The sequence below is a fragment of the Pleurodeles waltl genome, chromosome 12 (assembly GCF_031143425.1).
Source record: "Pleurodeles waltl isolate 20211129_DDA chromosome 12, aPleWal1.hap1.20221129, whole genome shotgun sequence".
NCBI classification, from domain to species: domain Eukaryota; kingdom Metazoa; phylum Chordata; class Amphibia; order Caudata; family Salamandridae; genus Pleurodeles; species Pleurodeles waltl.
In genome coordinates, this window is record NC_090451.1 from 224,852,837 (window position 1) to 224,868,483 (window position 15,647).

The window sequence follows — 15,647 nt, forward strand, 5'->3', positions numbered from 1 at the left end:
TTAATCTGATACACCGAGGTGCAACGTGTGATAAACTCAGCATATGGAGACAGCTTGCAGCGCTTGGCACTGGTACTGCCAGGAAATAGGACAGAGGAAAAAGGGGCAGCATAATGTGTTCTAAAGCATGCACACATACGTTTCGTGACATACCAGCTAGGCAGCACACCGTCATCCGATTTCTGCTGGCATTAAAAACAAAAACGGCCTGGATGCCAACTCTTTCAGGGCCTGCAAAGGTGTGCTGTTCTTGGGAAGGACAAGAGAACAAGGTGCAACTTCTCTCTTCTATTCCCCTCCTGCGCAAAGTTTTCAAGGGCACTTTGTGCTAAGGGAAGACCTGTGTGTCACCAGCAAAGATAAAAAACGTGACCAATCACTGTATGATTTCAAATGAAGCCGCACGGTGATTGGCCATGTTCTCCCACACTCCTGCCCCCTGTCCAGTATGTCGATATGCAGATTCAAATGGTGCCATAGAGACAGAAGTACACCCAGGACCATGCATTAGTGACGTCATAATGCTTGTGAACCGTGACAGTGTTTTTCAGAATTCACCAGAAACAGGGATACCACCAGCTAGAACTGCACAAGGATTCGAGGTACATCATCATGTTCACCACACGCCTTGGGCCGTTAGAAGAGTGATAAGGCCAGTCAACAGTACTCTTAACTACAGTGATGACTTTTTTTTGTTTAGGGCATTACAAGAAGATTACAACAGAGCCCTACACCAAGCCTGTTGAGCTCGACTTCCGGTAAATCTTACAATGAACACAAACAAATGCGAGTCGCACAGAACTCAAATCAAAGGGCCAGATATACCAAGAAGGCCTTTTGCTAGTCGGAAATATCGATTTTTAAGAAATCGTTATTTCTGATTCGCAAAATGCAATATATCACATTTGCGGATCGGTAATAGCGATTTCTTTTAAAATCGCAGATGCTATTGCCGAATCGCAAATTGCGATAACGGCCCCATTCGCAGATATGGGCCTATTGGCACATATCTGCGAATTTTTTGCATTTCCAAAATTGCGATTTCTTAACTGGAAATCGCAATTTCGGAAATGCAAAACCCCACGGTGCTGGGGGCCTAAGGCCCCCTCTGCTGCACCCCAAAATAATTGTTTACAACATGTAAGGTGCACATATGCCAAAAGGGCATGTGTGCTTTACATGTACATTTTAAAAATGCATTTTAAATGCATTTTTAAAATTTGCACATGGTTACCACCAGGTTCAACCTGGTGGTAAATAGCGATTCCTAATTGCCCAATTCGCATTTAGGAATTGCTTCTTACATGTGCTTTAGAAATCGCAAATAAGGAATCCTTATTTGCGATTTCTTATTTAGAGAGTCGCAATTTGCGACTCTCTAAACAGGGTCGCAATTTTAAGGAATCGCTATTTTAGCGAATCCTTCAAATTGCTTTCAGAATGCCTTTAATACATTCTGAAATGCCTTTTTGCATTCGCAAACGGGCATTCGCACCGTGTGCGAATGCAAAAAGCTTTCATACATCTGGCCCAATGTCTTTAAACGCATCTTTTCCAATAAAGACATACATGCGTCCCAATCTGGACAAAATCAGAGATCCAAATGAAACCCCAGCACCTACAGGTGCCAACGAAGTATTGTTCTTTTTGGGAGTGGCCAACTACGATTCAGGGTTTATCACAAACTATACCATCAGCAGCAGTCCTTTAAGAGAACTCACAAAGCAAGGACATCTTGAATGGATGCAAGAGTGTGAGCTAATATTCCAAAGCATCAGTGATCAGCAGTGAAACCAACATATCTTACTTTGATCCCAAAGTAACTCAGTGCACGCCAGCCCAGTGGAGTTATGGGCTATTATAGCTCACCACAAGAGAGGATTAGATCAGCAGCAAGTTATATCATATGCTGGCCGGAGCCTCGCTGATAAGGAAAGAGCACATTTTCATTCGGAAAAGGAGAGCCTGGCAGTTATGTGGGCATGTGAACACACTATTATGTCTTTGTGTATGGGAAACACTTCACCATAATAACAGACCACCAGATGATCATAACCATTTTCCAGAACCTGAAAGCTAAGAAGCCTCCACATATCAAGAGATGGGACTTCACCTTCAAGAATAAGCATACTCCACATTACACAGACCATCAAAAGACAACTGCCCGGCTGACTACATGTCCTGATACCCACTGCCAATAAGAAAGACCAGGAGACCTACGTCAGAAGAATACATCAACTTCATCGATCAAGCGACCCACCATCTGTCTCCATCCAAACCATTAGAGAAAACACACATCGTGACTGGATCATAGAAGAGGCGAAGAGTAGAACTGAGTGCAGTATATGGTGACACCTGGAAGACACACCAGCAGAGGCTGACAAACAAGGACTGAGTGCTTTAACGCATGTGAAAGATCAACTATCAATCACTGAATGTGACTTCATACTTAAAGACAATTCACTCTTGATCTCAATGTCATTGAGAAAACAAATTGGCAATTTTAGCTCAGGAAGGCTACAGAGGAAAAGTAGCAACCAAGTGAGCTATACATGAGCCAGACTAATTTCCAAGACTATATCAACTATGGGTAGACACTGCACTCTAATTCTTTCCTGCAAGCCAGAAGGGTGCAGCCCCAAATTATCTAATCTACTTAAAACTGATATATTTAACAATCTTATGACTCGAAAGTAAGTAAAACAGACGTAGGATGACAGTTGTCAGATTCATGAATTCTGCAACTCTTGAACAGCAACCAGCTTTTACCCAGGGCTTCCGAAATCGCCCTTGCTACTTTAATCCTAGACACCTAACTTCAGACATCAAACTGAAATGAGGCATGTTGGCACAATAGAAAGAAAACCAAATAAATAACTGGGTCCACGTTTCTCCTATATTATACATCCCAACTTTGCAGAGTGAGAGAGAGAAAGCTGTACAGTCCCAGCAACATATGTGGAGCATAATTACTTTGAGGAATCAAACAAACCATGATTTAACCATTTAGACATTTAGTTTCCACTACATCAGAGCAAGCCATGATGAAGAATGGAGAATGCAAGGCAGTGGGACTGAGCCTGTCAATTACATCTCATTCTGGAATTATTATACTGCAGAAGCCTTTGGAGTCAAACTGTAGGCAACAATTGGACAATCTTACAAAGTAAGTTTTGGCAAAACTTAAAGCCATGTAGGCTCTGTGTGTCAGGTGATAGAAAGAATTAACAAGTTTCATGTGACTGTTCGTATCTCCTGTCATGTTCTTGGTGACTATACATTCAACTTGCTGAACTATTGTATACTACGGGGGCCAGAATTTCAGGCTAGCTGCTAGCTATATCAAATATTTTCATATAGATTCAGTGTTTGTAAACGTATCTTTGGTGTATATCCTGAAAATCTTACATCATATAGATCCGGACCTCCTGGACCATAAGTTCAGCACCCCTGGTGCACTAGATGTGTATAGCAGCTGGTGTTGCTGTGCCGGTAAAATGAGTTTGTCATGTAAGTCGGGGGAAATATTGCATTCTTGTTCAAGCATAGGCAAAAAAAGTGCAAATATATGTTTTGCAATCTATTTGTGGGCAATGGAAATGTACTTTGCAGGAGGACATGACTGCTGAAAAAATGCAAAAGATGCAAGTGATACACAATATTTGTGTATTAGTGATGCAGTGTTAAATTGTACGAATGTCTATAATGCTGCGCTGAGTCCATTGCTAAATAGAATTGTACCTTAGTTTCAAATGATTACCTTTACTGAGAAAATATAAAGGCATCATTATAAAACACAGGGCGCTGCAACACAGCGTATAGTTCAGTAAAAATTGGGGGGAATGGTCCCTGTGGTATTGATTAACTTAAAGTTCATCCAAAATGAAGCTTGCCTATGTGTCCATCAAAGGTTCATTGAAGTGGAAAGAGCTGTTGAAACCTAGAGTCCCCCAGTTCGCTATGAATTAGTCATGTAACGGTTTTTGACTTCATCAGAAACAAATACAAATCTTATTACTGAGCCTGGTCCCACTTCCCAAGTTAAAGGAATTGTGAGTACACAGATGTTGAGGAGTGAACCACATGGCTCCCGTCATGCTCAGTGGTTGAGTCTGCGACTGAGGAAGCAGTAGCAAGATGGTGCCGGACGCGCCAGAGATGCTGGAAGCGGCCCGCCAGCCCTGCGGAGCTGGAACAGTTTAAGGATCGGTCCTGCCCAACGCTAGCCGGACTCGCGTTCCGCGACAAAGAGGGATGACAGCTGATGTTTGTCGGGGCCGGGTGAACGTGCTACGGAAACGTGTCCGGCTGGGTGGAGTGGATTGGGTCTTGCGGCTCCTGGACCCCGAATCACGCGGAGTTTGTGGGGCACACACACAGCTTATGGGCCTTGGTGAGTCTTCCCCCAGAAAACAAGAAGGCCGGATTTTAGGAGCGACGTCTCCTTAGTTAAAACCTGTAAGTGCAATTGAAATGAGGTGATTCGCCAATGCCTGGTGCAGAAACCCAGTGGCCAGCCGGTACCAGCGAGAGAGGTGAGGAGAGCGCATGGGGGGCAGCCAGGAGGGGGAGCCAGAAGATTTCTAGGTCAAGTTAAAGATAATATAGTACAAGCAACTACAAGCAATCCAAGTTAGAATATTTTTTCACTTTGATCACTTAACTACACCACACGACGGCGGATGGAGCCAGATTATAAAGGCCTGTTTGGCGCAAGGTTCGAACAATTGAATATCTGTTCGTAGGTCCATCTCCTCATTATATGGGGTATAGGGCTTGATTACTTTACGCCGGTAAAAAAAAAAAAACAATAAGAGATCTACAGGTGATCTGCAAGAGTTAAATTAAGGTATATTAACCATCAATAGTGATCTTTAGAACCCATCCCCTCCTTTTTTTCAGCAATCTAACTGGGCCATCACACGACACAGCACAATCTGAGAGGTTACACACTACTATCATCCAAACTTCGAAGCTTGGAAGCGTGAACAGTCTCATTCTAAGTTGGTTGGGGTTGAAGCACCCTAAAGACGAGGCATTAGGCCTCCCTGCAGAAGCAGCCGGCTTAGTGCAGGTGTGGCTTGCTGCTCTCCAGACACTCGTGCGTCCCCCAGCAGCGGAAGGTGCGGCCTTGCGAAATGAAACGATTAGCTAGCGACAGAACACCCAAATCCTGCTTCGAAAAACAGAAATCAGAAGCCGTCTGGACCCTCCCAGGAGTTAGGGCCCCCGGAAGGATGATCATCCATCTAGAAGACTCTTCCGGTGATCATGACCATCTCAGAGCACCTTCTCAAGAACAGAGCTCAGCGCAATCGGAGAGAAGGTTGTGTAATCACCCACAGCAGCTCTTATCTCAGCCAATATCCGCTCCACTCCTGCAGCAAGCAGACTCTAGAGAGATACATCAAGATGACCGGGCCACGTTGAAATCTCACTCCCTCAAGCGTCAGCAATTTTCAGAAAGTACAGACATATCCGAAGTTCATGTTGAGTCATGCAAAAAGCACAATAAGGGAGAATGAGGTACTGGAGCAGCCCTCTCAATCAAGATAACCGGGAGTAATTGTGAATTTGAATCCTCTTCTAGATCCTCCATCACAAGCGCAAAGCTTTGGCATTGAATCAATGCCTATGGTATCTCCAACCGTGTCAGCTGCTGCCCTTTTTTCTGAAATAATGTCAGAGAAGCCCACAGTCTAGATGATATTGAGTCAGATCCTTAAGAAACTCCGCAAGTTTAAAATTTCCCAGGAAGAGGTTCACAGGAAAATGAATGAGAAGTTAGGCGAAATAAGTAAAAACATTCAGCAACTCTCTTCCCGGGTAACTGAGGCTGAGCAGATTATGGTTCTGGTGGAGCAAAGAGTATCAGATCTAGAGGATTTATCAAATAATCAAGAGATATCTTTAGTCAGACTCCAGTCCGAACTTGAGGAGCTCCAGATCAAGATGGACGATGTAAAAAACAGATCTTGCCACTCCAATTTAAGATTTGTGGGAGTTCCTGAAGATTCGGAAAGGGGAACAACAGTAATAAATATAATCTCAGACCTGGTCTTCCAACATATACTTCCAGAAAGAGTGCCCCGAAAGTTCGATTTTACAATCATGCAAGCTTACCTGGTCCCGGTGATCAGGCCCCCCAATGTTAGGTTTCCCCATACTATCTAGGTACTTTTCAGAGACTTCGGAATAAAGGACTAAGGCAGTCATTCTGACCGCGGCAGTCGCCGCCCGCCATGCGGTCACCGCCGAATGACCGCCCCGCGGTCAAAAGACCGCGGCGGCCATTCCAACTTTCCCGCTGGGCCGGCGGGCGACCGCCAAAAGGCCTCCCGCTGGCCCAGCGGGAAAGCCCCTGCAACGAGGAGGCCGGCTCCGAATGGAGCCGGCGGAGTTGCAGGTGTGCGACGGGTGCAGTGGCACCCGTCGCGATTTTCACTGTCTGCTAAGCAGACAGTGAAAATCTTTGTGGGGCCCTGTTAGGGGGCCCCTGCACTGCCCATGCACTGCCCAGGGGCCCCACGACACCCGTTCCCGCCATCCTGGTTCTGGCGGTGAAAACCGCCAGAAACAGGGTGGCGGGAAGGGGGTCGGAATCCCCATGGTGGCGCTGCAAGCAGCGCCGCCATGGAGGATTCCCTGGGCCAGGGGAAAACCGGCGGGAAACCGCTGGTTCCCCTTTTCTGACCGCAGCTTTACCGCTGCGGTCAGAATAGCCCTGGAAGCACCGCCAGCCTGTTGGCGGTGCTTCCGCAGTCCCCGGCATGACCGCCAGGGTCGGAATGACCCCCTAAATCCTCTCTCATGCCATTAAAACAAAAATGTACAACTGCTCAGAGATAAACTTTTCCTTTTGAATATGTGACAGAACAACTAGGTCCTAAACAACTATAGCCTAAACCACTACTGCTAAACAACTAAAAAGTCTCTACAACTAAGTACTGAACAACTACTGTCTGAACAACTATTGTGTCTGAATAACAATTGCCTGAACAACTAATATATATATATATATTCTAAACAACTAATAAACCATAAAAACCAAAAGGAAAACCTTACCTTAAAATTAGTTGTTCAGGCAATTGTTATTCAGGCACAATTGTTGTTTAGACAGTAGTTGTTCAGTACTTAGTTGTAGAGACTTTTTAGTTGTTTAGCAGTAGTGGTTCAGGCAAGTAGTGGTTTAGACCTAGTTGTTCAGGATGTTTCCCTTTCCTTTTTTGTATTTTTTCAGATTTATCCATTATGGCAGCATGCTGCCGGAAAAAGCTCCACTGATTGGTTGGCGAGTTTAAAAATCACAGGACGCCTGCAGGAATTACTCAACAGTCAAAGCTAAAAGTAATTTATAAGGGATAAGTGCATAATTTTCATTCAGTTGCATTAGTGAAGGACTTTCGTCAATCAATTAAAGACAATGGGGGGTCCATTCTACATCTAATCATCATAAGGATGGACAACAGATTCCCCATCCCCCATTTTGACTCCAGAATGAGCTAGTATAAAATAACTGATTGTGTAGAACTAAAAAGATTAATCTAGTTCCTCAGAACTTAATTAGGGGTCCCAGGATTTAGTGTATGTAGACTGGATTGAAAATATTTCTCCCTGCTTTTGGCTAGTGCTGGCGGGATCACTGATGGAGCGTCTCATGTTGTGGAAAAGGGGGGAGGCTTGTAGTAGAAGTCAGATGAGTGCATCATTAACCCCATTCTCTACAACAGGTACTCTGTTTTCAGATGACCATCTGCTGCTTATCCCTCATAAGCAGGCTTTGGGAGTGCCATGTCATGGCACTCTAGTCACCTTGATGGGGGTGACCTTGAGGGGCACATCTGGGAGAGACACTGCTGTGAGGAAGGATATTGTTGTGGGGGCCTCAAGACAGGTGGGCGCCCTCGGAGGGAATCGTGGAGGGAGGGCACAGCAGAGGTGGGTGGATTAGCACTGGAAAGTTGGGGAATGTGGGTAAAGGGACAATTGGATGGGCGAGTTACGAGTAAGGAAGAGACAAATCAGTGAGCATGAGCCAGATAGAGTTAAGGATGAAGGGTAAGACATCAGCTATTGAGCCATCTGACATATCCAAGTTGGCTTTGAGAGGTAGCAGATGGGCCTGGGACCAGAATCAGATCAGGGTGGTTTAGAAACTCAAGAACTAGGAGAATGAGAGACAATTTGTAAATTATACAATACGATGACCATGAAAGGGATTAGATTTGCTTTTTGTAATGCAAATGGACTTAATAACTGGGTCAAGTGCCAGACCATACTGAAATGGTTAAAGGCATTGCAGGTACAATTACTTTTATTACAAGAAAAACATCTTAAATTGCATACAACCCCACCCAAATTACCGAGTTATATTGTCCAGGCCTATTATGCCTCTGCAAGCGCTGCAGTATGAGAGGTAGCAGTTCTTATAGCTCAAGGTTTCCCATGTGAGGTGGGCCAGGTCTATAGAGATGTGCAAGCCAAGTGGATTGTAGTTACCCTCTTGGTCCTGACCAAACCCTCCAGGCGGTTTGTTTTACGGCCCTTTAGAGGACAAGCCCTCATCCTTGAAGCCTTGTATAAGCTTCTCACAACACTAACAGGAGACTTTGTAATAGGGGGAGATTTCAATATCATTCCTGATATGAGGTTGGACACGACCCGTACAAATACATCCCAGAACAAGCCTAGGTACTTTTCTGCTTTATCCAGACTGATTCAGGACTTCGCATTAATCAATCCATGGAGATCTGATCACCCTGTTAGTTTAGAATTCATGTAACTTTCAAGACGGTTTAATACCATTCAGGATTGATTACTTTCTGGTCTGTCATGTATAGTCAAGGGAGAACTCCTATATTTTAGCAAACCCCTTTTCAGATCACTCAGTTCCTGTCATCCAACTATGTATGCATACTAATCGGTGTAGCTGAGCTAGATGGGCATTAGATAAGTCCTTGCTAACAAATTTGGGCTGGGTAACCACCCTTCAGACAGGAGTCTCTGAATTTCTAGTCAGAAATAAGGGTACTGCTGCAACCTTTTCTGTCTGTGGGGGCTTGTAAGGCATTTATAAGGGGAGAGGCTATTCCCCATCAAGCCCTGATATCAAAATTAAACAAGGAAAGAGTTCAATCTTTGCAGAAGGAACTAGACTTGGTGACTTTGGCCAGTGTATTGGAGGGCTCCCCTGACTCAGAGGAGCGTTTAGAGGCGGTGAAAAGTAAGTTAAATACGCTTTTTGTGGCTAAGGAAATTCTGCACCAGAATTCATGCTTTCAGAGTTATTAAGAAGAGAGTGAACATGCTGGGCAGCTACTGGCATGGTGCGTCAAGAGGAGGCGCAATAAAGTGGTGATTAAATCAATCTTTGACAAAGTTAATAATGGCGTAATTAACCAACTGGCCGATATTAATAACGTTTTTTGACCCATTATAAGGACCTATATACCTCTTCTTCTGGGGTAGAACCCAGTAGAATTGTGATATACCTGAGATCAATGCCTCTGCCTATGGTCACATGCGATCAAAGGGCATTAGCGAGGCCCCTATAAATTGGAAGGAAGTTACCAGTGCAATTGCTAACTCCCCAAATGGGGATAAGCCTGTGGAATTGATGGTTTACCAGCAGAACTCTTTAAGGTCCTAGTAGACCAGTTGGGCGGATTTCTCGTCTCATTGTTTAACGACATATTAAATGGTTGCGAGATACCAAGGGAGTTTGTGGAGGCCGTTATCGTTAGCTTCTTGAAAAAGGATAAACCTCCCGATTTGCCAGCTTCCAGTAGGCCTATTTGCCTTTTAAATATTTAAATAATGATTATAAATTATTTGTTAGAATAATAGCCTTAAGGATTACTCCACTAGTACAAGCATTTGTCCACTTGGATCAATGTGGCTTTCTTCCAGACCGGCACTTCTCTGTGAATATAACCTTTCTGCTACAAGCAATTGATTATTTTGAGAATAACCAGACCAAGGCAGACATATTAATGAAGGAAGCTGAGAAGGCATTTCATCTTGTCCAGTGGGAAGTACTTTTCACAATACTTCAGCTTTTCAGATTACCAGAGAGACTCATTAGGGTGCTACAGAGATTGTACTACAAGGCACAGGATAGAATCATAATTAACTCATATACGATAGGTAGTATCAGTATTGGTCACAGAACCAGACAGGGCTATCCTATCTCCCCAGTGTTATTCACAATATTCATTGAACCTTTGGCCGCGGCCTTACGGCAAGATCCCATAGTAAGCCACCCTTGCCTGACACTCCTAAGATAAAACTCTTTGCTGAAGACATGGTTCTTTACTTAACAGGGGAGGAGCAAAACATCACTAAATCATTCCAAAAAATTCAACTTTTTTCTGACCTAGGTGGCTATAGGATCAACCAAGCAAATTTGGAGGCACTTTCATTAAATTGTTCACAGGATATACTCCCAGTTGAGATTCACCCCTAACTATAGGGGCTCATGGTCAATTAGATATCTCAGAATGTTTGTCTCCCTGAAATTTGGTGACTTATTCCAATTGAACTATTTGACACTCTTAAGTAAAATCAGATTATTACTGCAGAACTGGCAAACGGCCCCACTTTCAATCGTAAGACAAGTTGCTCTAGTGAAAATGTTGATACTTCCTTTATTTTTTTGTGTTCTCTTTATTATTATTAAGGTTCCCCACATCTTTTTTAGGGAGGTCGACCAAATATTACCTCGCTTCCTCTGGGTTGGTAAAAAGCCCTGTACCTGATTAACAACTTTGCAATTAACCATTGAAGAAGGTGGCCTGGCTCTTCCACACCTTGACAAATATAGTCAAGCAGCCTACCTTGATTGGCTTATTGGGGCATCCTTTCACCTCAGGATGTGGAATAACTTTTATATCAAGCTAATGCTTCAAGGAAGTAGCATCAGACTCCCCCACTTTTTGAAAATTCCTAAACTGCCCAAGCGCACTAGATATAAGACACCTCATGTGATAAATATCAGGTTCAGGCAGCTTCAGGAAACATGTCAAAGTCAAAATTTTCATCCCACCATGTCATTAGATCACTGCGAAATATTGGGCTAAGAAGGAAGCAGAGGGAAGGTCAAGAATTGGGAGAAGGTCGGAATTATGTGCTTCAGCCAGTTGCTTGATTCCAGGACGGTAAGATCCTGGGCACAGCTGCTAAAAATCCAACCAACAGTCCCGACCACACTCTTTCACTCCTACCTTCAAATCCGTCACTTTCTGCAAACTATTCCTTCATGCAAGCACAATCTCGCTATTACTATTTTCCATGCCATTTATGTAAGAAGATGTAAGCGATCTGTAGTTAACCACCGATTCCATCTTGACCACTGACTCCATTTTGTGCTTAGCTTCAAATGCCGTCACATTGGTGGCCCAGGTATTTTTCCATGCACAGCTTGTTCTCTACATTGAATGTGTTTTTGCTCTTCTCACCAGAGAAGGGAACATAACATGGGGGATGCATTGATAAGAGTCTACAAGGACAAGAATGTTTTTAGCAGAGAATGGTACGGCTCTGTCTTGGAAATGCATATTGGGATCTGGCCAGTCCTTTTGTGTGTTTTCAACACTGACCAAGTACAGCCAGAGCTTGAATTTCACAGCTTACTCGAAGGGAGTGGGAAGGTTACCAGAACCTTCCTCTGGGGTTTGTTAAAGGTATATATGGTGGGGAAACTTGGCGCAGAGGCAGAAGGTGCTCATTTCTGAGGGTGGATGCATTGCTCCGAAAATCAGAGTCCCATTGGTGAAAATTTCTCCTGTCTCAGCTGTCCAGGGTTCCACAGCATGACTTAGGCAAGGACATGGATGATGTTCGAACGATCCCCATGATGATGCATTTTTTAATTCTTAATTATGTAGCTTTGCTGTGTGCATATGTGTGTGTATATATGAATGTGTGTGTATATATATATATATATATATATATATATTCACTGCATACATATTCTTTGTTGATATATTGCCCTTTTTCTGCTTATTATTATTCAACTGCTGTGATTATTTTAGTATCTGCACGTGTTTTGCTGAATTCAAGTTAAATGCTCATGTTAATATTTAGTGTATACTTTTGTTTGAGCCTGAGAAGTGCCTTAATAAATTCATTACTCAGATTAAGAGTGCTGCACTCTTTGCATTCTTTAGCCTCATTTCCCTCTTAGTTTGAAACTAAACAGAACAGAAGACTACTAGGTATAGGTAATTGGTATTCTTAACTCCTGCAGCAGCAATCATTAAAACAAGTCCCCAGTATATTGTTAAGGCTAGAAGTAGCTACAGGAAGCAAGTTAGAGCACGCCTGTTGGTGCCAGTATAATATAAGGGCAGACAAAGCAATAAGAGGAGCCAATTTTAAAAGTATGGCTTTTTTTTGTAACTGGATGCTCTATTATACTCCTGTAAAATTGAACAAACTGTTTTCCTCTGTCACTGATGTGTGTTTTAGATGCTGGTGCTCCAAGGGAGATTGGACACACGTCATTTTTACTTCTCCAGAGCTAGCCGGATTCTGTGAAACTTCAGGTTCTTCTGGCCTCGGACCCCCTTGTAGCCCTGCTTGGAATTTGTGCACAAGATAATTTAACAGTGCTGCAACAACAATGTTTTTTTATTACATCCTTAGTTTCAAAATCTCTGATCTTACAACGGTGGAAAACCACGCATCTTCCTTTATATGAGAGCTGGCTTCATAAACTGCGACACATTCAGTATAAGGAAAAATTGTACTCTCAAAGGGTGGGGGCGTTATTGAAATATCAAAATATCTGGGAAGGAGGAGGGTTACTTTGGAGACAAGTAGATAGATGGTGAGATGGAAGGGGGAATAAGGAGGAAACAGCTTGCAATTGCTATCTGTACTGTACATTGAGATTTCCTATTAGATCGGACATAAGTATTTCTGTCCTTTCTCGTAAGCATATAACCGATGTATCTAAGGTAATAATCAATAAAAAGAGAATTATGAGTACTCTATGCCTCTGCTCTTTCCCACCAGGCGTTCAACTCACAGTGCTATCTACCATGACTAGCTTCGGTCTAAGTACTTTTGTTTGCCAAACTATGGGATGAGTGCTACTGCCCTCTCTGCAGAAACGTTTTTTGACACTTTTTCTGAATGAGATTTCATATTGCTGTAGAGGTCCACTTGCCCATGGACACGTGCAGACCGCAAAAGAATCTTAGTTTTTCTACTTTTCTAATACTTGAGTTTCCCAAACGACTTTACTTTTCCCTCAGCCACACACAGTTGCCCAGTTGGAGGTTGCACCACCTTTCACCTCCACAGATGAAGGAGCATCATGTCCAACCAATGGGTGTTTCATATAGTGCAACAGGGATACTCCCTACCATTTCTGTTTCATCTCCCTAATATGCCTCCCACACCACAACACATTGTGGAAGATCTCTTATCCATACTTCACAGAGAATTTCAGGCTCTCCTGACTAAGTGAGAAATAGAGAGGGTGCTGGTAACAGAGATTGGGATTGGCTGTTACTACCATTATATCTGTCTGGTGCTGAAGAATTTTGGAGGCCTTCCTCATCTTTGCCCCTGAAGTCCTTCCTACAGAAATGCTCACCTTGGCCTAAGTTCTGGCCTGGATCCTGGAAACTGGATGGTAAGGTTTAATATGCATAACACCTACTTCTAGATCCCTGTCCTGTAAACCCATAGGTGCTACCTGTGGTTTCATCCAGGCAAAGAGCCCTTTCAATTCTCAGTGCACCTTGATTGTTCACAAAGGTGATGGTGGTGGTTTCAGTCAATCTTTGGAGGTTGGAAACACCAGTCTTCCCATACCTAGATGACTGGCCTCCTGAGGGCAGACTTGCCTCAAGCAGCCTTAAACCACCTCCAGACATTGGTTAACCTGTTACCATCTTGAGCATTTTCCATTAGTGTACCAAAACCAAACCTGCCTCTTTGACAACGGCTCCAGGTGCTCACAAACAATACAACCAGCTTGTGGTATTGCAACAAATATGGCATCATGGTGTCAACAGAGCTGTGCCAGGAGGCTTTACGTATCTGAAAGTGGCTGAACATTCAGGGGATATGGATGATCAACCAGCACCTGCAGGATCTTTAAACTCCAGGGCGGACTAAGTCAGCTAAAGTTGCCTACAAGATCACAAATGGTAGTTACACTTGAAGGTGGCACAAGGCATCTTCCACCACTGGGAAGAACCCTGCCTATAACTATTCACCACCACAGAGAACATGCAGTGTTAAAGCTTTTGCATTTTTTTTTTTGTTCCCAAGGTAGTCTCCTGTCGGAGACGCCTTACACTTGCTTTGGGGATCAGGAGTCCTGTACACCATTCCGACCCTGCCTCTCCTCTCCAGAGTGCTGAAGGAGAGCAGGAAAGACTGTGCACAAGTCACCCTAGCAGCTTCAGACTGGACGAGAAGTGTGGAACCCTGATATTTTGACCATGAACACAAGTACTCTGTTTCAACTGCTCCTTCTTGGGTACCTCCTGTCTTAGCAGGAAGGCTTAAACAACCTATACCTCCATGTGTGAAAATTAAGCTGCAACAATTGCTGTCATTCAGCCTTCTTCCTGAAGTAGTTGGTGTTGTGTTGGCAGCTAGGCGTCCGTCCACCAAGACTGTATACACAGGATCAAACAATCAATCAATCAATCAGTCAGTCAAACAGGAATTTGTAAAGTGCACTACTCACTTGTGAGGGTCTCAAGGCACTGAGGAAGAGGGGGAGAAGGAGGTTCAGGGTGCTGCTATTGCTCAAACAGCCAGGTCTTGAGAAGTTTCCTGAAGGTAAGGAGGTCTTTGGTCTGGCGCAGGTGGGTGGGAAGAGAGTTCCACGTTTTGGCCGCGAGGTGCGAGAATGATCTACCGTCGGTTGTAGTTCTGCAGACGTGTGGGATGGTTGCAAGGTCGGTGGAGCAGAGATGCCAGGTCGGGGTGTAAAAGGAGAGTCGTCTGTTGAGGTATTCTGGTCCGGTGTTGTGCAGTGCTTTGTGAGCATGGGTGAGGAGTTTGAAGGTGATTCTCTTATTGACTGAGAGCCAGTTCAGGTTTCTCAGGTGGTCGGCGATGTGGCAGTGGCGGGGGATGTCCAGGATGAGGTGTGCAGGGGCATTCTGGATCCGGTGCAGCCTCTTCTGGAGTTTGGCTGTGGTTCCTGCGTAGAGGGCATTGCCGTAGTCCAGTTTGCTGCTTACGAAGGCTTGGGTGACTGTTCTTCTGGTTTCTGTGGGTATCCATTTGTAGATCTTTCGGAGCATGCAGAGGGTGTTGAAGTAGGAGGAAGAGATGGTGTTGACCTGCTGGGTCATTGATAATGTGGAGGTGGGGTGGAGCCAAAGATGAGGAGTTCCTTCTTGTCCGAATTGAGCTTGAGGCAGCTGCTCTTCATCCATTCGACAATGGCCTTCATTCCTTCGTGGAGGTAGGTCTTGGCAGAGTCCTTGGTGAGGGAGAGGATCAGCTGTGTGTTGTCAGCGTATGAGATGAAGTTGAGGTTGTGGGACCGGGCGATGTTAGCAAGCAGGGCCATGTAGATATTGAAGAGGGTCGGGCTGAGGACGAACTCTGGGGTACGCCGCAGATGATTTTGGTGGCCTCCAAGCAGAATGGGGGGAGGCGGACTCTGGGTT